The sequence below is a fragment of the Geotrypetes seraphini genome, chromosome 2 (assembly GCF_902459505.1).
Source record: "Geotrypetes seraphini chromosome 2, aGeoSer1.1, whole genome shotgun sequence".
Classification (NCBI taxonomy): Eukaryota; Metazoa; Chordata; class Amphibia; order Gymnophiona; family Dermophiidae; genus Geotrypetes; species Geotrypetes seraphini.
In genome coordinates this window covers 497,705,388-497,726,205 of record NC_047085.1, presented here as the reverse complement: position 1 = coordinate 497,726,205, position 20,818 = coordinate 497,705,388, and the positions used below count along the sequence as shown (strand labels likewise).

Genomic DNA, 20,818 nt, shown 5'->3' with positions numbered 1-20,818 from the left:
CCTGCCCCAGAAGTCGCCTCTCTGCAGCGACTTCCTGTTTCTGCATAGGCGGGATTTTCAGAGAAGCGTCTTCTGGGGCAGGCCGGCAGCAGAAGGCTTCCCTCGTTGCTGCTGCTGGCTTGCCCGAAGATTCAGTGCAGCAGCTGGGGAGGAGGTAGGTGAGGGAGTTGGGAACTGGAGAGCGAGGCCTGTGGATCAGTCTGGGGAGTGGGGTTTGAATTGGTGCAGGCTCTGGTGTTGGGGCGTGGTTGGGTGAAGAGGGAGAGAGTGGCAGATGCTGGAATGAGGAGGGGGGAGAGTTGTCATATGGGGAGGGACAGGGGAGAGAAGAGAAAGATATTGGTCCTAGGATGGGGTACAGGAGAAAGTGTAAAGAAGAAAGAGAAGCTATGCAGGGGTGTAATATGGAGACAGGGATAGAAGAATAGCCTTGGAGGCAAGGGATGGAGCTGGGGCTGAAAGGGTGATGAGGTACAATGGAGGATAGATGAGGTTCCAAAAGAGTAGAGGATGGGAAAGGGGGCTAAGGAAATGGGTGAAAGGTGGGGGTGGGGCAGGGATGGGACTGGGACAGGTGGAAGGCAGAGGCAAGACGTGGAGGCGGGGCGTGGGTGGGGTGAGGGTAGGTCCGGGGGCGGGGCCATAGCACTCTTTCCTCTTTTTTTTTTGTCTTCACGAATATAGTAACCCTATAACCAAGAGCAATATGGCTCAGAACCTAGCGAGAATTATCCTTGTTTTTATTTCTGTACCCAGTCATTTTATCTCAGTGTCATCCCAGTAGTATACTTTTTCCTGTTCTCTTAGCCGCTTTACTTTACTTTTAGCAATTGCGCCCACCCAGTGTCACGTCAATAAAGTTTCTCGGATTCTGAAAACATCCTGTTTCCTGGTGCTGCCGGGAGATGTAGTTTGCAAACCGGTGCCGAGCTAGGGGGAAGGAAACGCCACCCGGGAAGGACTCCAAGTCCCGGCATGCCGCGGGCCGCCCATCCTGCGAGGCAGCAGCAGCAGCAGCAGCAGCCATGAGGACGGGGAGAGCTGGGTCCTGAGGATTCCCGAAGTTGCAGCTCAGGATCGAGCCCCGGGAGCTCAGCCCGCGACCAGCTGCCAGATCGTGAGGGCAAACGGAGCAGGAGATGCCTGCAAAGGCAGCTGCTCAGGTAGGCGTTTGCAGGGGATGAGTTCCGGGCACAGCAGAGGGACTTGAGAGTTACCCTCACAATAGATGTACCTGGGAATGGTGGCACCGAGAGATTATTATATATATCTATTCAGGGGTTTGATAAGGTTAAGGCACGGGTTGCTTCTGGTGCAGAGTGGACTTGCCCCCCGATTTCTCTAGTAGTTTTGGCATGCCATGGATTTTGAAGGCAACAAACCGGGCACTTCACAGCGCCGAAACTAGAAGCTTCACCCACTTCTTCTGTCGTTTTGTCACCGGAGTGGAGCAGCCAAAGACCCTTTGGGCAAAATATCGGCTAAAACCAAAGGCCCAGATCCTTGCAGCTGCTCTTTCGGTAACCTGCTGCTCCTCAGTCCGGGTGTCCTTTAAACCAGAGCTAGGCTGTCATCTTCAAAACTGTACCAAAACAAAACCTCAGCAACGCTTGTTTCGTTTCCAGCGATTTCCCCTTCTGAGTAACGAAATGGTTGTCTCTTTTATTTGGTTTGCAGGAAAACACCTTATGCTGTACTGTGCCTCTAATGGGAAGGGGGGAGAATGAGACAAATATATACAAAGGTTGTTGGACATTTCTGGAAGCAGTGGGAGAGTATACACATAGAAACTAACTTTTTTAAATAATTGGAGGCATCAAAAATATGAATTACTTCTCCCTAGACACAATGGAGTTTGCTCAAAATCACAGAGCTAGGAGTATACAGCTGGCCAGAGGCATGGGCTCATTCATGCCTGTGGTACATTATAGCTTCCCTCCCTGAAACTCAGGGATCAGCCTTTTGCTTCTTGCTTCAGCTCTTCCTCACGGGAATGAAGTTATAATAATTCTTACGCCATTGTTGAACATATTCAGTGCTGTAAATACAATGGTCACTGGCATAAATTCCAGCGGTATTCAGGTCACTGGCATAAATTCCACCCAACGAGGGGGCCCAGGACCCCCCCCCACTGCAACAGTGCAGGCAGAATGCATTAAATAACTTACTGTTCAAAACATTGCTATACCGCCTATCTCATTAACACCATTCATTGCGTCATCCTTGGCAATCAGAGAGGTCCATGAGCGCCTCTCCTCCCGCTGCTCAGCTAAAGTCTCACGATGACGGCTCCATGAGACTGATCTGGCGGTAGGAGGTGATGCCTCTGCAACTGCCAGGGGCATGGGAAGAGAGTGCTGTCATTGAGGGAGGTAGTGAAATGACTTATTTTTCAAAAGGTTTGCTTGCCCTCCTCCGCCTCTGTGTTTTTGGGGGCTGGGTGGGTAGGTTTTACTCTCTGCAACCACTGAGTCTAATCTCATCTAGGATTTCTGGGTCGCACTATGCCTAACTAGGTTCAAGGCAACTTACAATTCAAGAGGGTTTCAGAGTATTTAGGAGTGCGTGGTGCAGTGGTTGGAGCTACAGCCCCAGCACCCTGGGGTTGTGGGTTCAAATCCCGCATTGCTCCTTGTGACCTTGGACAAGTCATTTAATCCCCCAGTGCCCCAAGTACATTAGATAGAGTGTGAGCCTGCCGGGAAAGACAGGGAAAAATGCTTGAGTACCTGAATAATTTGTAATCTGCATAGAATTGTAGGATATGCAGAATATAAATTAAAAAAAAAAAAATATATATATATATATATACATACATACAAGAATGAGGCAAAAGTCAACATGGGTTACAGGCAAAGGTGGAGTTAATACTCTTATAGAGGGGAATATAGCGGAGACAATAGACACACTTTATAACAATTGGTTTGTTCTCGGAGTGTTTGATAGGAAATGGAGCATAGAGAAAAAATTTGGCCAAACAGGTTGAAAAGGTGACAGCGAAAGCTAGAAGGATGCTAGGGGTGCATAAGAAGAGAGATACTTTTTTACAGAAAGGGTGGTAGATGCGTAGAACAGTCTCCCAGAAGAGGTGATGGAAACGGAGACTGTGCCTGAATTCAAGAGAGCCTGGGATAGGCACATGGAATCTTGTAGAGAGAGGAATAGATAATAGTTACTGCAGATGGGCAGACTAGATGGGCCATTTGGCCTTTATCTGCCATCATGTTTCTATGTTGTCTGGTGGTTGAGTCATGCTGTATATGACTAAAGGATGGTGTGAAATTCTCTGTTTTCAGGCATCATGTTTCGATGGTGTTTGTTGTTTCAAAGAGTAGAGTTTTTTTGTTTTTTTTTCTGAAATCTGAGGTAGTTAGGTTCAATCTTGATGGTTGTTGGAGGTCGTTCCAGGTTTTTTGTGCCAAGGTAGGTGATAAGCATGCTAAATATGTGCTTATATTTAACTCCATTGGGTGAAGAAAGAAACAGTAAAAATTTCATGAGGTTGACTAGGAGTTGGAGAAAAGGTTTGAGGGCCCCAGAGGAATTAGCATATAGGATATGAAAGATTATGCATGATAGTTTAAAGGTGATGCATGCATTGATGGGTAGCCAGTGTAGTATTCTAAAGTAAAGAAAGAGTGGCTCAGATTTGTGCAGTTTGAAAATTAGTCTTTATGCAGTATTTTGTACCATCTGCAGTTTCTGGGTGAGTGTAACGTTTAAAGCCTGCATAGAGAGAGAATTGCAGTAATCTAATTGATAAAGTATTAGCATTTGTATCAGTACGGCAAAGTGTCAGTCATGGAAGAAAGGCCTGATTAGGTCTTCAGTAGTAGGGTTTTTTTCCCTTAAGTTGGAGACTTGGGGTTCATAGGAGAGGATGGAGTCAAGAATGACTCCCAGAAATTTTGAAAGTTTAGTTCATGTCCAGCACTACTCCTGAGGGCACGTTAATGGTAGTGGGAGATGATTGCAAGGAGTTGTGAAACCATAAGACTTTGAGGGGGGGGGTTGTATTGTTTGAGCTTATTGACTGTGGCTTAGGTGTGTTATCTTGTCAATGCCATTTGATATTCTCTGGTGGGAGGGGGGTATCAATGGATATGCATTTGATAGGGATGAGAAAGAGCATGTCATCTGTGTAAGATAGAAAACATTCATTGTTGTTGAAGCTGATGTGGCCCATGGAACTCATAAATAGGTTGAACAGAATTGGGGAGAGAGGGGATCCTTCGAGAATGCTTGCCAGCTTTTGGAAAATATATCGTTTTTCCAGATGAAGTAAATCCTGATCTGCAGGAAATCATTGAACCAGTCTTAAGTACTACTGCTCCCTCGATACCTATTTCACTTAGTTTGTTTAAGAGAAGATTATGATTGACAGAGTCAAAGGCCACTGATATATCAAATTGAAGCGATACTGCTTGATGACCCCTGCTTAAGGCCTGTTTGATTTTTATGGTTAAGGTGAGCAGGAGGAGCTCTGTACTGTGTTGCGGTCGGAACCCAAACTGAGAGGAGTGAAGACAAGAGTATTTTTCAATATAGGTAGAGTTGTTTTCACACATGAACTTCTAGAAATTTGGTCAGTATTGGGATGTCAGCAATGGGCCTGTAGTTAGAGGGAATAGTTAGGTCTGTATTTTGGGAATGGGGGGGTGAGGGCGATCTGACCCATTTGGGATGGGAGTTGGCCATGATGTAATAGATTGTCCAGGAGATTGGTGATCCTGGTAATTATATAGTCTGGAGCGTCAGCTAACAATCGGACGGGATATTTGTCTAGGATGCAGCTGTGAGTGGACAGTTGGGGTTTTTTTTGAATGAGCTTTGCTGTGTCAGAAGTTGTAAGAGGCTTAAAAGTATTCCAGATTTGGTTCGGTTGCCATCGGGAGCAGTATGCGAATAGGCGGCTGCCTTCTTGACCTCTGTTTGAACAGTTTTAATCTTGTTTGAAAAGAAGTTGGCCAGAGTCTGGGCAGTTGGTTGCGAACTAATGTCAGCTAGGCCTAGCTCTGGAGGTGCTGCCATAGTGCGCGTTAGACGAATTAGCTTTTTCATATCAAAGGTTTTGTTGTCTATTTCACGTGCAAAATGGATTTTTTGGGCTTCGGCAGTGTTGAATTTGTATTTGTTGAAGTTTATGTTCTGTTTGTTGCTTTTTTGCCACTGTCTCTCAAGCCTGCAGCAGGTTTGTTTTTCTGTTTTAAGTTTTCAGTGAACCATGGTGAGATTCTGGTAGTTCTTGTGTTGTGGTAGGAATGAGGAGCTATTGAGTTCAATTGTGTTGTTCCAGTTATCCAGCATAGAGATGTCATCGTTTGAGGTTGAAATTAATTGTTCCATGATTTTTTTTTAATTTTATTTGTTTATTCAATTTTAACTAATACAAACAAGCAAGTTACATACTTGTACTCAGATTTACAAAAATTATTAAAAAGAAAATCTATAAACCCAAATCCACTCAAATCAGTGTTTTGGTTATTCACTTATAAATTCAATTATTTAGTCCACAAACATTGGGGAGAGATTTTTAGAAAAAATTTTACAATTGAAACAATCTTATCCAACCTAGAAAGCGGCAATAGAGAATATGTATTACGATTGTACTTTCGTCATATTAATGATCAGTTTTTAGGTTCTAATGTTCGAATATTCCCCGATATGTCTTTAAGATCTTAGAAATGTAGGAAAGAATTCTTGGCATTAAAGCCAAGAGTCCTAGCCTTGGGAGCTAATTTTTTGTTGAAATTTCCTGTGAAATGTTTTGTTCTCTGTCAGAATAAGAATTACTTATTTTTTGAACCTAAACAACTGTTAGGTTTTATAGAATCCAAAGAGCAAGTAGTACCTATGGCTGAAAATGTGTAATCTGCCATGAATGGCTATAGCACCGTATATAATTGCCGCTTTCTAAATTGTTCCATGATTTTGTTCCAAAATTGATTTGCATTGATCCTGTCTCTTGTTAAGCTTTTTTTTTTTTTAAGTAGGACCCTTGGTAGAAGTACTTTCCATGTAAAGGGAAAGGTTGAAGGACAACAGGTAAGTGATGAGACCAGGGAGTTGGGGGCCATGTAGAATCTGAGACAATGTGCATAGGATTGGAAGCTATAATATCTAGGGTGTGCCCTTTTTCATGAGTAGGGCCAGACGGCTTTAGATCTAGATTGTCAAGGAGGAATTCTTTAAATTTGGAGACATTAATATTGTTGTGGGATTCTAGTGATAAGTTTACGCCGCCTATAACAATTACACTTGTATATTGGCAAGTGAGGATAAAAATAATTTCTAGTAGTTTTGTGATGTTGTTCGACCATGGTCCTGGGGGAGGGAGAGGGTGATAGACCAGGAGGATACCTTTGCTTTGGAGTATATAATCAGTTTATCTTCCAACTTGCATATGTTATATAGAGAATGACATGGGGACACATGTGTCCCCATCCCGGCAGGAACTCAATTTCCCTGTCCCTACCCCATTTCCTATAAGCTCCGCCTTAACTGCACAAGCGGAGGAATGGGGCAGAGACCGGAAAAGAACTCGCGGGGACGAGGAAAAATTTGCCCCCATGTCATTCTCTAGTCATATACTCTAGTTCAGGAAGAATGGAGGCGTCGGGCAAGGTGATTTTGAAAAAGGTCTTGTAAATTACGACAAGGCCATCTCCCCGCTTTTCTGGCCTTGATGAGTGGATGATGCTGTAACCAGGTGGATAAAGGTGGGATAGTTCTGGACATGCTAAGTCTTTTAGCCAGGTTTCCATGAAGAAGGCGAGGCCTGGATCATTGGTAGCTATCAGCTCATTTAGTAAAATATATCCCTTCCTCAAAGAAGTGGTGGGAGAGAGTGACTTGCCGAAGTAGATACAGCAATGCAAAATGACTCACTCTGCTCTTAAATTAATTTCCTCCCCTCTTGTTATTCAGGGAGAGATCATGGGAAGAAGTTAGTGCTCATAAGCTACAAGAATTCACAGAAAGACAAAGTATCTGGAAAAGATAAGAGAAGCTGGGAAAGCAGACAGAAAAGTGAAGAAGCAAATGGAATCTGTTTTTTAAATAGCTAATATACTCTTCCCCCCCTTTTTTTTTTTTTACAAAACCGTAGCCTGGTTTTTAGGGCCAGCTGTGGAGGTAACGGCTTAGACGCTCATAGGAATTCTATGAGCATGCAAGCTGTTACTGCCGTGGCTGGTGCTAAAAACCGCACTATGGTTTTATAAAAGGGGGATAGTAAAATAGGAAGAAAATAGGGAGACAGAACTCCTTTTTTAGGACCTATTTAGTGACAGGAAGAAGTACAAAATTGGGATTGTAAAAACTCAAAATGTGAGGGAGAGATTTGTGGAGGCTGCCGAGGAAAAACGTAGAATGGGCTAATAAATATCTGTTCAGTGACCAGGATCACAATAAACTGCCACAGGTAGGAATGGAAATAGGATAGACCTCAAAATCATTTTCAGAAGATTGTGTTGAGGAGCTAAGTATGCTAAAGTAGGTTTAGGCAAGATACATATGAAGATATAGTGGTGCTAGAAAAGGTTCAAAAATGAGCGACCAAGATGGTAAAGGGGATGGAACTCCTCTCGTATGAGGAAAGACTAAAATGGTTAGGGCTCTTCAGCTTGGAAAAGAGACGGCTCAGGGGAGATATGATTGAAGTCTACAAAATCCTGAGTGGAGCAGAACGGTACAAGTGGATCGATTTTTCAATCCGTCAAAAATGACAAAGACTAGGGGACACTCGATGAAGTTACAGGGAAATACTTTGAAAACCAATAGGAGGAAATTTTTTTTCACTCAGAGAATAGTTAAGCTCCGGAACGCATTGCCAGAGGATGTGGTAAGAGCAGATAGTGTAGCTGGTTTTAAGAAAGGTTTGGACAAGTTCCTGGAGGAAAAGTCCATAGTCTATTACTGAGAAAGACAAGGGGGAAGCCACTGCTTGCCCTGTATCGGTAGCATGGAATATTGCTACAACTTGGGTTTTGGCCAGGTTCTAGTGACCTGGATTGGCCACCGTGAGAACGGGCTACTGGGCTTGATGGACCATTGGTCTGACCCAGTAAGGCTATTCTTATGTTTGTATGACTTCAGGGAAATTCTGGCAACTCTACTCCCTGACCTATTCAGAACTTCTTTATGGGCTTAGGTGACCGTGATGGACATGGAGATGGACAGATATGGTTCCTGGCCACAAAAGTGGAACTAATGAGAACTGGGAACTAGAGGTGGTGCATAAACCAATCGAAACGCTGCTCAAACAGATTATAGTGCAATTCCTGGAATCTAATGGATGATAGGTTCCGATGCAGCATGGTTTTACTAGAAGTAGGTTTTTGTGAAACAGATCTGATCTGATCTTTGATAGAGTGACCAAACAGTTGTATCATGGGAGAAGGCTGGTGTGATGTACAGACGCCTGACTTTACTACGACTCGTACTTAAGAACGCGGTCGCGGCTTCATTTGATTTCACTGAGCAGTCTTTCCAGTGGCACAGACTCCTACACTTCTGTAGCTGTTTCAGGAATGATGTATAACCACATGAAAAACAGGCTTAGAGGGAACACAGGTAGGGCCAATCGGCCCTTTTGTCAGCTGGGAGCAGAGGTAAGCAGCAAGAATCTTAAAATCTACAAGTGCTGAGTTACATACAAATCCAACTAAGAACAGCTTTAAAAACGTAACTCGTTCTTAACCTAGGTACTGCCTGTATAGGGATAATCAAGCCATTGTGACATCACTGATGAGGCTGAGCGGATCTGTGGCACGGGATCTTAGGAGGTGTTTGGCATTGGGGGAGGACTCGGCTCCACGTCTTCGCTATTATGTTGATGCTCTGGGCCTCCCCCTACAGATCGAACGGGCTGATTGGTTGGCAGGGGCGTGGAGTGCTGACTTGGGTTGCATAGTTCTGTCTGCATTGATCTCTCACTGCTTTGTCCATTTGCGCACCATATCATGTAACATGTTACATAGGGAACAAGAATATAAATTCCTTCACAGGGCTTTTATCTCCCCTCACAGAGCATAGTGGGCCGGTATTGCAGCTCATGCGGGGTGCCCCAAATGTCCCGTAAATCCTACTTCCCTGGGACATATGTTTTGGGAATGCCCCTCTGTGCAAGCCTTTTGGCTGCGTGTTTGGGTCTTCTTGTCCTCCTTGGTTCATGGGCTCCCGAGCTGTAACCCCTGTGTAGCTCTTTTTTACCAGGAGGCGGAGCTTCATGGTTGCACTGTTGGGCAGTGGCAGATGATTTCTAAGGCCCTTTTGCTGGCTAAGAAAGCCATTTTGACTTTTTGGCGAGAGCCGCATGCTCCCTCTTTCTCTCGATGGCAGGGGTCTCTTTATGACTTAGCTCTCTTGGAAAGACGGGCTGCGGGCACTCGGGATGAACGAAGGTGGTCTCGATTTCAGGATGTATGGGAGGAGTACTGGCTGTCCCTTCCCCATCGCGAGAGGAGTCTACTATTGAACTGTTAGCATCTACTGGGGTCTTCTGTCCTCGTCTGTACTCTCCCTCTTCAGACTCATTCTTACTTGGATTCTCTTATGGGGTTCATTTCTCTTTCTCTTTCTTTTTTCCTCTTCTTCTTCCCTTTTTGACCTAGTTTTCCTCCCCATTTTGTCTATTTTATCTATTTTTTGTCTATTTTGTGTATTTCGTATCTATATATATTTCACAGGTCGGGAGTAGGGGTGGGTGGGTGGTTGGGGGGTGGTTTGGATCTGGTTTTCTACGGTGTATTCTAATGTATGTTATAGTATTGGGGTGTTACGATATGTCCTGGAGGGGTTTTCAGAGGGTTTTACATGAAAAATTGTATTGAGCACCTCTTGATCCTGAGACATCTGATCTTGGTTGTGTTTATGACCTTTGCTCTCTGTATGCCCGGTAGGGCAGTTTTTTCTGGATTGATGGATGTCCATTTACTCTGTTATGTTCTGTATGTACTGGTTTGCTCAATAAAGAAATATTATAAATTTAAAAAAAAAAATGTAATTTAAAGGTTAAAGGTACATAATATATAGACAAAATTGGTTCCAATTTTTTTATTTAGTAGGTTTTTTTTTAGCTCATCCCCCCAAAGGAGCTCAGAATGGGTTATAAATCAGGTTCTCAAGCATTTTCTCTATTTGATCCAGCTGGCTCACAGTCTATCTAACTTACCTAGTGCAATGGAGGATTAAGTGACATGCCCAGGGTCACAGGGAACAGCATGGGGTTTGAACCCATAACCTCAGGGAGTTGAAGCTGTTGTCTAACCGCTATGCCACGCTCTCCTCCAGTTTGCCATATTTACGAGTATAATGCATTGTGTTCATCCTAATTTGACACACACAGAAGATCTCATTCAACATACATTTTAGTATACATATCTTTTTTAATCATACAGGCGTTTGGCGGGGGAAATTAGGTGACGAGGTTTCAAGGTTCAAGTTTATTAATATTTTGATATACCGACCATCAAAAGTATCTGGTCAGTTTACAATGATAAAAAGTAAAAATAAATTATTTAAAATATTAAAATTATGTACAGTATAACAAAAAAAAAAAAAAAAAGGGGGGGATTGAGATCAAAGCAAAGACTTGATTACAATGGGTATGGGACAGAAGGGAAAGTTTTTAAAAAATACATTGTATAAATGAAAATAAAAGGAAGGGAAGGATAAAACAAGAGGGAAAAATGAGGTATCGCTTCCTGAAAGCGTTTTTATTTTCCCGTTTTTATTGCTTTCCTAAAGTTCAGAAGCCCTTTGAGGGATCTTATCTGTTGGGGCGGTTGATTCCTGTAGCTTGGCATGAAACGGGAGTAGGATCATCGTCTGGCATTTTGGAGTTGGAGGGCATGACCAGGGAGTATTTGGACACCTGTTTCTTCCCGGGAGTGGAGCGGTCCGTTTGGGATATATGGAGGAAGCTTAGTTAACGTAAGTGTAACGCCGTGTTGTGCAAAGACTTATACGCTAGCATCAAGCCCTTAAAGACGCAGTGTTTGGCTATGGGTAGCCAGTGGGTTGATGACAGGTCAAGGGTAAAACTACACGTGGCGCAAGCTGGCGTGCACAGAGTCAGAGTTTGGGTGGAGTCGAAAAGCGAGTGTGTGTATTATAAAATGAGCATAAGAGCAGAATCTGTCAGGCTTATCCTGGTGGCCAAAAGTAACAAAACCAAGGGGAATGATGGGACAGTGCCTAAACCCCCACCCCCTCTTTTTACCTTTTCTGTCTTCAAGGTGGTGGTGGAGGGGAAGGGAGTAGAAGGATGACGGCTTTGTTGGGGGTGGAGTGCCCATCATAGCTGGTGAACTGATACCTGCGCAGGGGCCATTTCAAACCCCAAGCATGCTGATTGGTCGGCTGGCCACGAGCAGCATGGGAGCGGAGGAAGCGAGACATAGATGCAGGTTATGCCATTCTCGCATCCCAATCCCTCCCTCCCACCCCCGGTTTGTAGAAGCTGATAAGTTTTATCTTTCTTCGGGTTGTACAAAAGCCTGATGCAGGTGTAAAGAGCCTTAGCCTATAGGAACAGGAGATGCAAATGTTAAGAGTCTTAGCCAATAGGGAGAGGAGGAGATAATGGTTACTGTGGATGGGCAGACTAGATGGGCCATTTGGCCTTTATCTGCCATTATGTTTCTATCCCAGGATTCTTTTGGGATGGATGGCGGAGAGAGCGGGATGCTCTGCTAGGTATGTGGTCTGCCCATTGCTCCAATATAGGAAGGAATGCAAGTAAGGGGATGGCAGTTGGCAGTTGAAGGCATCTTCACTGCCTGATAAATACCCATTAGTTGATTTTTGGGGGGCTTGGGTAAAAGATGTCATATTTGTTACAGTTCTCTATCAGCTTATTGCATCCCTTTATTCTATTAATATTATATGGGATCCTCAGCGCCACCACTCAGAGCTCAAATAGATTTCATAGCTCTAAGCTTTATGTGTCAGCTCCTCATTGGTTCCCTGTTGTTTATTTCATATTCTTAGTATATGCTTTTGTAATGTTTTAATTTTATTTTATAAATAAGTTTTCATAAGTAATAAGTTATTTAAGTACTTAACTTTGACTTGTGGTCTCTGGCTAGGGGAAACATAACACCGACATGTTTCGCTCCTTGAGCTTTATCAAGGCTTGCCCCTAGAAATAAAACAAAAGCTATCAGCTATTATTTAGTCGACTACAGACAAATAGTAACAGAACTTAAGGTGATACATTTCTTTTAAAGTGTCCTGCCTATTTGCTTACCTAAAGTTTTCGCCGCCACAACCTGTGACCACTCTATCCTGCAGATATGGCGGCGGCGTTTCTACTGAGATTTTAAAGACACCGGGACCCGCCTAAAACGTGACTGCGTCATTACGTTATTAACGCGTCATCCAGGGTACCCGATGCTATACTATTAGGAATTGTGAACTTAAGAAGAAAAGCCAAAATTTTAGCTACCTCCTCTATAGCTCCATACCCTAAACACAGTGATCCCGCATGGCTTAAATGCCGAACTAGAGTGGGCTTCATTGTTATAATATTTATATGAGGTACTAAATCCCAAAGTGAGGAGGTAGCTAAAATTTTGGCTTTTCTTCTTAAGTTCACAATTCCTAATAGTATAGCATCGGGTACCCTGGATGACGCGTTAATAACGTAATGACGCAGTCACGTTTTAGGCGGGTCCCGGTGTCTTTAAAATCTCAGTAGAAACGCCGCCGCCATATCTGCAGGATAGAGTGGTCACAGGTTGTGGCGGCGAAAACTTTAGGTAAGCAAATAGGCAGGACACTTTAAAAGAAATGTATCACCTTAAGTTCTGTTACTATTTGTCTGTAGTCGACTAAATAATAGCTGATAGCTTTTGTTTTATTTCTAGGGGCAAGCCTTGATAAAGCTCAAGGAGCGAAACATGTCGGTGTTATGTTTCCCCTAGCCAGAGACCACAAGTCAAAGTTAAGTACTTAAATAACTTATTACTTATGAAAACTTATTTATAAAATAAAATTAAAACATTACAAAAGCATATACTAAGAATATGAAATAAACAACAGGGAACCAATGAGGAGCTGACACATAAAGCTTAGAGCTATGAAATCTATTTGAGCTCTGAGTGGTGGCGCTGAGGATCCCATATAATATTAATAGAATAAAGGGATGCAATAAGCTGATAGAGAACTATACTATCAGGTATCAAGTGTTTATGTATTACAGCTCCCTATAAGTGAGTAAGTTGTGCAATTGAAGATTTAAGAGAAAAAGATATTTGTTACAGTGTCACAAATAAAGCTGTGGCCAAGTTTTAACCCAATGGCTCAGACTCGAAGAGTTTATTTATACAATGGATGGGGACAATTGAGATGGAAATCTCAAGTTCAGTTGGTTGGAAAAACTCTGAGCTATCCCAGTTATCTTTGTTGCCTATGCACCTGATATGCACATTTGCGTTTGAACTGAAGTAATGTCTGCAAGAATCTGTGTATTTGTCTTTAAACTTTAAATAGGCAAAATCGTGCCTTATCAACATAGGAACCCCATTATGAAATCCTCCTCTAGAAAGTTGACGGAGCTACTTCATGTTTTAGCCTTCTCATTTGAGAGCCATATTGATCTTTTTTGTTTTCATCTTGGATTCGTTTACTTTCCTAATCTGAAGATTTACTGCTCCCACAAAGGGTGATTTCTAAAACCAATGAGCCTGCAGATTGGCCGCTTGAAACTTGTCCTGCCCCAGTCCTCCTAAAGTGCACACAGAAGCATATTTTCAAAGCACTTAGACGTCCAAAGTTCTGTAGTAATCTATGGAACTTTGTGTAAGTCTAAGTGCTTTGAAAATGAGCCCTATAATGTTCCATGAAATGTGTACATTTAGACATATATTGGGGACTAGTTTTTTAGCCCGTTACATTAACGGGTGCTAGAATAGATGTGTAGACTTAGGCATTTCTCTCTCTCTTTCTGTATGTGTGTCTTTTTTTCTTTCTCCCAGCCCCCCTTTTTTTCTGTCTTTTCTTTCTGTCTCTCCCCCCTGTCCAGCAGTAGCCCTTCTCCCTTCCTTTTACCTTCCCTCTATCCAGCAGAACCCCTTTCCTGATCCCCCCTGTCCAGCAGTAGCCCTTTTCTCTTCCTTTTACCTCCCCCTGTCCAGCAGTACCCCTTCCCTGCTCCCCCTGTCCATCAGTAGCTCTTCTCCCTTCTTTTTACCTACCAATATTCCCATTTCCCCTTTTACCTTTCCTATTTCCACCTTTTTCACCCCATCCAGTATCATTAGAGTACCTGTTGCATTGTTGGTGTTCCAGTGTCTCCTCTGCCTTGGGTCTGGGCCGACTATTGTGGGCCAGGATTGCCAGGGGTGCCCTGTGGGACATGCAGGGGCAAGGGTCAGCAGAGGTGGGGGAGTTCTGGGTGGCAGCGTGAGTTCACTCTGGTGCGGCTGGTGTCTGCACTTCTAGCCACTTCCTCTAGAGTCCCTACTGCAGCGCGCAGGCGTCGCATCGCGCGGCGGTGACGTCCAGGCCTTGCACTGCCATGTCTCTCCTGAGCCGCGACGAAGAGGGCAGGGGGTGCTAGCGGCTGGTAGCCGCCGCTCCGCACCGCCTTTTGCCTCAAGCCGCCACAGCCTCCTCCCGGCAGCCGCCGCTCCGCACTGCCTTGCCGTGGCAGCGTCTAAGGACACTTCCATATTGTGAGGTGGAGAGCAGGGAAGCTTGTCTGGCACGCATGCGCACTCGTGCCGCCACGACAGATCAGGGAACACACGGCGCTAGTGCGCATGCGCGCTTAGCATTTTATTATATATGATAGGTCTTCCCAGAGGCAAGTAAAAAAAAATTACACATGTACTGCAGATTGTATTTCCAAATCTGGGCATGTTTAGGGTATTTGTGACCTTGAGGAAAGTCACTTAACTCTCCATTACCCCCCACCCTTTTATCAAGCTGAGCTAGATGTTTTTAGCGTGGGCCATCGAGGTGAGTGCCCTGACACCCCTAGGAATTCTACGAGCGTCGGTGCATTTACTGTCCTGGCTTGCACTAAAAACCTCTAGCGCTGTTTGACAAAAAGGGACCCTTGGATTGTAAGCCCTCTGAGGACAAGGAAATACCTAATGTACCTGAATATAATTTTGCCCAATGTCTTATTTTATTTTAGGGTTCTACCTGCTGTGCAGACAGGTTACTTTCCTCATGATATAGTGCAGGTTACTTCCCCCATGATATATCAGAATCAGAAAAGATACAGAGAAGGACAACCAAAATGATTAAGGGAATGGAACGACTCTCATATAACGAAAAGCTTAAGAGGTAAGGCTGCTTCAGCTTGGAAAAGAGACTGCTGAGGGGAGATGTGATAAAAGATGTATAAAATCTTGAGTAGAAAGGGTACAAATAAATAGTTTACTCTATCAAAAAGTACAAAAGACTAGAGGGGATATGTAATGAGGTGGCTAAGTAGCACTTAAAAAAAAAAGTCGGGGGAAATACATTTTCACTTATCCCGTAGTTAAGGTCTGGAACTTCTTGTTGGAGGATGTGGTAAAAGCAGTTAGAGTAGCTGGGTTAAAAATGGTTTGGACAAATTCCTGGAAGAAAAGTCCATTATCCATTATTATTATTATTTATAATTTTCAATATACATATCAAGTTTAAATTGTACAGAAAGCAAAAGTTAAGCGATTTAGTTATACATAAAAAAAAGAAAAGAGAAATTCAAAAGGCAAAGCATACGCTTAAATTCCGCTCAAGTCCTTCAATATAAATGGATCCAAAATGTTACAAAAGCGAGAATTAAAGGAACAAATCATAATCAAGAAATTAGGCCTAATTAGCTGAGCTTCGGGATATCTTCCGTATTATATTACAGGGCATTAGCACTTTCTTTTTCTTTTTCCAATCTTGACACTGACAAGAAAGTTGACAGTTGGAAAGGATCAAAAACGACAAATTTTTGTGAAGAATAATATATGATAGGTTTACATGGATGACGCAAACAGAAAGTCGCCCCTACAGCTAACACACCTGGTTTCAAAAGTAAAAATTCTCTACGACGTCTCTGGGTTTCTCTAGCCAAATCTGGGTACATTTGAATTTTTAAACCCAAAAAGTCCTTCTGTTTATTCTTAAAGAAAAGTCTCAGTAACCAATTTTTGTCCATAGCTAAATTAGCCATCAAAAGTAAAGTTGCAGGCACTGCTTGTTCTTTATCTGAAAGTTCCAACAACGTGGAAACATTTAGTGGGTCTTGAACGGTTGTTGCTGTTTTTGAGGAAGATAATACACTTGTGTTAATGGAAGTAAAGCCTCCTCTGGAACTTCTTGTAAATATCTTTTAAACATCTCCCGAGGGAAATTAACCAGTCTTATTTCCCATTAACCATTATTAAAGTAGATCTGAGGAAAGCCACTGCTTATCCCTAGAGCATGCAATATGGAATCTTGCTACTTTTTGGAATCCTGCCAGGTACTTGTGACCTGAGTTGGGCAACTGTTGGAAACAAGATGTTGGTTGGGCTAGATCAGGGGAAGAAGAGCGAAAGTGGAGTAAGAAGAGCGAAAGCCAGTTTGGTGTGATGCAGGGCATTGGTTTTTTTCAATAAATTCGGCTTTACATTTGATCTAAGAACATAAGAATTGCCATATGGGTCAAACCAAAGGTTCATCTAGCACAGGGGTAGGCAATTACAGTCCTCGAGAGCCGGAACCAGGCCAGGTTTTCAGGATATCCACAATAAATAAGCATTTGCATCTCAAGGAGGCAGTACATGCAAATCCCTTTCATACATATTCATGGTGGAGATCCTGAAAACCTGACCTGGCTCTGGCTCTCGAGGACCGGAATTCCCTACCCCTGTACTAGATGAACCTTTGGTTTGACCCAGTATGGCAATTCTTATGTTCTTAGACCAAATGTAAAGACAAATTTATTGAAAAAACCAATGCCCTGCATCCACACCAAACTGGCTTTCGCTCTTCTTACTCCACTGAACTATCACTATTAGGTCTTATTTCAATTGTAAACTATTTTCTAGACCATCAAAAATCCGTTCTCCTTATTTCTTTAGACCTGTCCGCAGCTTTCGACACTATTGACCACTTTCTCCTCATCAACTGACTCAGAGACTGCGGTCTTACAGGTTCTGCCCTTTTATGGTTTATCTCATATTTTAACGAACAAAGTTTCAGAGTTCTTTCGAAGAAGGAAACCTCTCTTCCTATAGCTCAAACCTACGGTGTCCCACAGGGTTCTATTCTATCTCCCCTGCTATTCAATATCTTCATGTCTCCCCTTCTTACTCTAGCCCAGTCTATAGGCTTCACAATCTTAAGCGGATGACATTCAATTACTCCACCCAATTGATACCTCAAACATCATGGAAATTTAAGCAATCAACAATAAACTAGACAAAATAAGTGACTGGCTCCACGCAAATAAACTCTCCCTAAATATCAACAAATCATGTGGCCTACTTTTCCCTACCAAAAAGAATGAAACAATTATCGGAAAGATTCTCATTAAAACTCATCCGGTAAAAATGGAAACCAAAATAAAACTACTTGGGGTTACCATAGATAAGGATCTAACCTTTCATGATCAAATCAGTTCAGTAGTAAAAACCTGTTTCTACAAACTTCGGCTTATACGTTCCCTAACCTCTATCCTCAACACTGAAGCAATTACTACTCTAGTTCATTCTCTAGTCATCTCCCATCTTGATTATTGCAACTCTCTTTACAACGGAATCCCTCAAAAAGAACTACGACGGCTACAACTTATACAAAACACGGCCATAAAACTTATATACAAGTTAGGGAAATATGATTATGTCACCCCTCTTCTGAAAGAAGCTCACTGGCACATAACACATCGCATCACTTACAAAACAATCATGCTAGTTTTCAAAATCAAACTTTCCCATCAACCTCCCTTTCTAAATAAACTTCTTATCCCTTTTTGCCCCTCACGGACCCTTAGATCGGCTGATCAGAACTTGCTTTCCGTTCCTTCTATTAAGGAATTTTTCTATACCAGGAAAACCAATTTTTCTGTAGTTGCTCCTACTTTAAGGAATGCACTGCCATCTCAAATCCGCCACGAGAAATCAATCGATAAATTTTTTTTTTTAATTTCAATTTTTATTTCAATTTTTCAAGTTATACATTACTCCTTGAATATCAATCTTCAAACACCAGAACATCAACAGCAACAACTTCAGGTAATGTTCAGAAATGAAGAATGCACAAATCACACTCAATTTACTCCCCCCAATCCCCCCCCCTTTTACTCCCTTCATTGTTCACCATCCTAAATCCACATCCCCCCCCCCCCCCCTGTAAAACCCTCTCATCTTCCAAAGAGCAGACCCGGCAGAATTAGCTAACCGTCCCCTATAAGGTGTTCAATAAATTTCTTATTTTAACCCAGGTAAAAGCCCTGGACAGGAATTTATGACGACGAACAGCCACCGCTATCTCCATTCGTCCAATGGACAGAAATCTCGTTATCCAGGCATTTGGAGAAGGAGCCTCCTTGTTTTTCCAATGATTCGCTATGAGACATTTGGCTGCAGCTAGGCCCCAGCGCAACAATTTAGTCTGCCAAACGTGTACTTTTTCATTATAAAGCCCCAGAAGGCACGTCTGCGGTGTAACCTCCACCTGAGCCCCTAGCAAGGTAGACAAGGTAGCGGCAACAGCTCTCCAAAAGGGTCCAAGAGACTCACAATCCCACCATATATGTAAAAAAGAACCCACGTGATTACTACAACGCCAACAAAGTGCTGACGTCCTCGGATACATTTTATGTAGACGCTCAGGAGTATAGTACCATCTAGTGAGTACCTTGTATGCATTCTCCTGGACCAAAGCACAAGTTGATGCCCGGGTCACCTCCCCATATATCACTTCCCATTGCTTATTGGAAAAGGAAAATTCTAAGTCTCGCTCCCAGTGTTTCTGAAAGGAAGGTTGAATAAGGGAATGACCCCTCCTATAATGGTACAACACTGATAAAGGCCGGGGCACCTGCCTAAGCAGTAACCACAGATTCTCAAAGGATTCCCGCTCAGCACTAAAAGCTTGTCCCCAACCCTGGGCCTGCAGGAAATGTCGTATCTGAAAATAAGCCAGGTAGTCCCTGTCAGGCAAATCAAATTTCTTCTGGAGCGTCTCAAAGGTTAAGATCCCTGAGTTCCCCATCAAATCTCTAAAGACCCTCAGTCCCCTCTGGGCCCAGCGATGAAACACCTTAGTATCACTCCCAGGCTGAAATTGGGGTTCAAATTGTATCGGAGCCAATGAAGAGATCAATGCTCCATTGCTCAACTGGTGTCGAGCTTGGGTCCACACCGTGACCAAATGTTTTACAAAGGGATTAGCTATAGTCGAAGTCCAAGATCGGCAGGATCCCGAGATCCAAAGTCTATGTTTCAACCTCATACTGTCCCCCTGTCCCTGTTCCAACTGGATTCCACTTTTATGTTCCCCCAGTTCCCAGTCCAGGATCAATTTCAATTGGGCTGACTGATAATACCATTCCAAATTCGGTAGTCCCCTCCCCCCATCGGATCTGGCCGCCCACAACAGAGATTGGGATAACCTCGGTGATTTACGTTGCCAGATAAAAGTACGTAATGCTTTCCCCATCCCCCTTAAATCCCGAGCTGGGACCTGCACTGGTAATGTCTGAAAGAGGAACAGCAACCTTGGAAGCACATTCATCTTCACTAGAGCTATCCTGCCCCACCATGATATCCAAAGACCATGCCATCTCTGCAAGTCTGCTCGGATTCGCCTATAGAGGGGCTGATAATTCTTCTCATAAATCTGGGTTATATCTTTAGGAATATAGATTCCAAGATATTTAAGACCATGTTCCACCCACCTAAAAGGAAAACTGCCCTGAATGTTCTCCACTTCAGGAGGCGTGAGTGTCAAATTCAACACCTCGGTTTTATCCAGATTGATTCGGAACCCAGAGATTCTTCCATATAGCTCAAAGAGCTGCATAAGATGCGGAAAGGAGACATCAGGCTTCCTCACATAGAGTAAAATATCATCCGCGAATAGCGCTACCCGGTGTTCAACCCCATTCAGCTCAAAACCACTCAGATTCGGATGATTCCGAATACTCAGCGCCAATGGTTCTATAGACAGGGCAAATAAGAGAGGTGAAAGCGGACAGCCCTGTCTGGTCCCTCGACAAATGGGAAAAAAATCGGTATAAGATTGATTAACATGTAGACAAGCCCGCGGGTCGGTATAAAGGGCTCGAATATCAATCGATAAATTTAAGACGAAATTAAAAACATTCTTATTTCAAGATGCGTTCTCTTGCTCTTGAATAGAACCTGTTCTTAAACACGCCAACTGCTTTCAAGAAGCGATCCCATCCCTAATGTTTTATCCTCTCCCTCTTCATTTCATTTCCTTTCCTTTTTTTTTTTTTTTTTTTAAACTTCTAACAATGTAATTTTTCCTTTTTCCTTCTTTTCTAACCATCACTATCTAGTATGTCTAGTCAAAGTCTCAATGTTCACGTACCCACTCTAAATATTACTTTTATTAGCATTACTTTTATCCTATTTTAACTTGTAAACCGGCTAGATACCTGTTGATGGTCGGTATATTAAAATTTAATAAAACTTGAAATTTGACTTGTACTAAGTGGATGCTGGTGTAAAAAACTTATTAGTGGGTATTAATTTTTTTTAAATACATTAAAATGAAATATAATTTGAACATTTATGTCCTGCTTTACCATCAGGTTCAAAGTAGGTTACAATAAAAAATAAAATACAGAATAACAACAAAACTCCTATAAAAT

At 42.8% G+C, this 20,818-nt stretch overlaps 1 protein-coding gene across 4 annotated transcripts in view; it reads left to right on the top strand.

Annotated features, from left to right (window-relative positions):
• The first annotated feature begins 812 nt into the window (after positions 1-812).
• LOC117354454 (zinc finger BED domain-containing protein 4-like) overlaps positions 813-20,818 on the top strand; it is a 67,617-nt gene continuing 47,611 nt past the window's right edge. For 2 of the 4 annotated variants that reach the window (XM_033932034.1, XM_033932033.1), the window contains exon 1: positions 813-1,163. The gene's annotated coding sequence lies outside the window, so the exon portion shown is untranslated. Of the gene's footprint in view, positions 1,164-15,148; positions 15,301-20,818 lie in introns of all 4 variants that reach the window. The other 2 variants (XM_033932032.1, XM_033932035.1) reach the window with 2 other exon arrangements.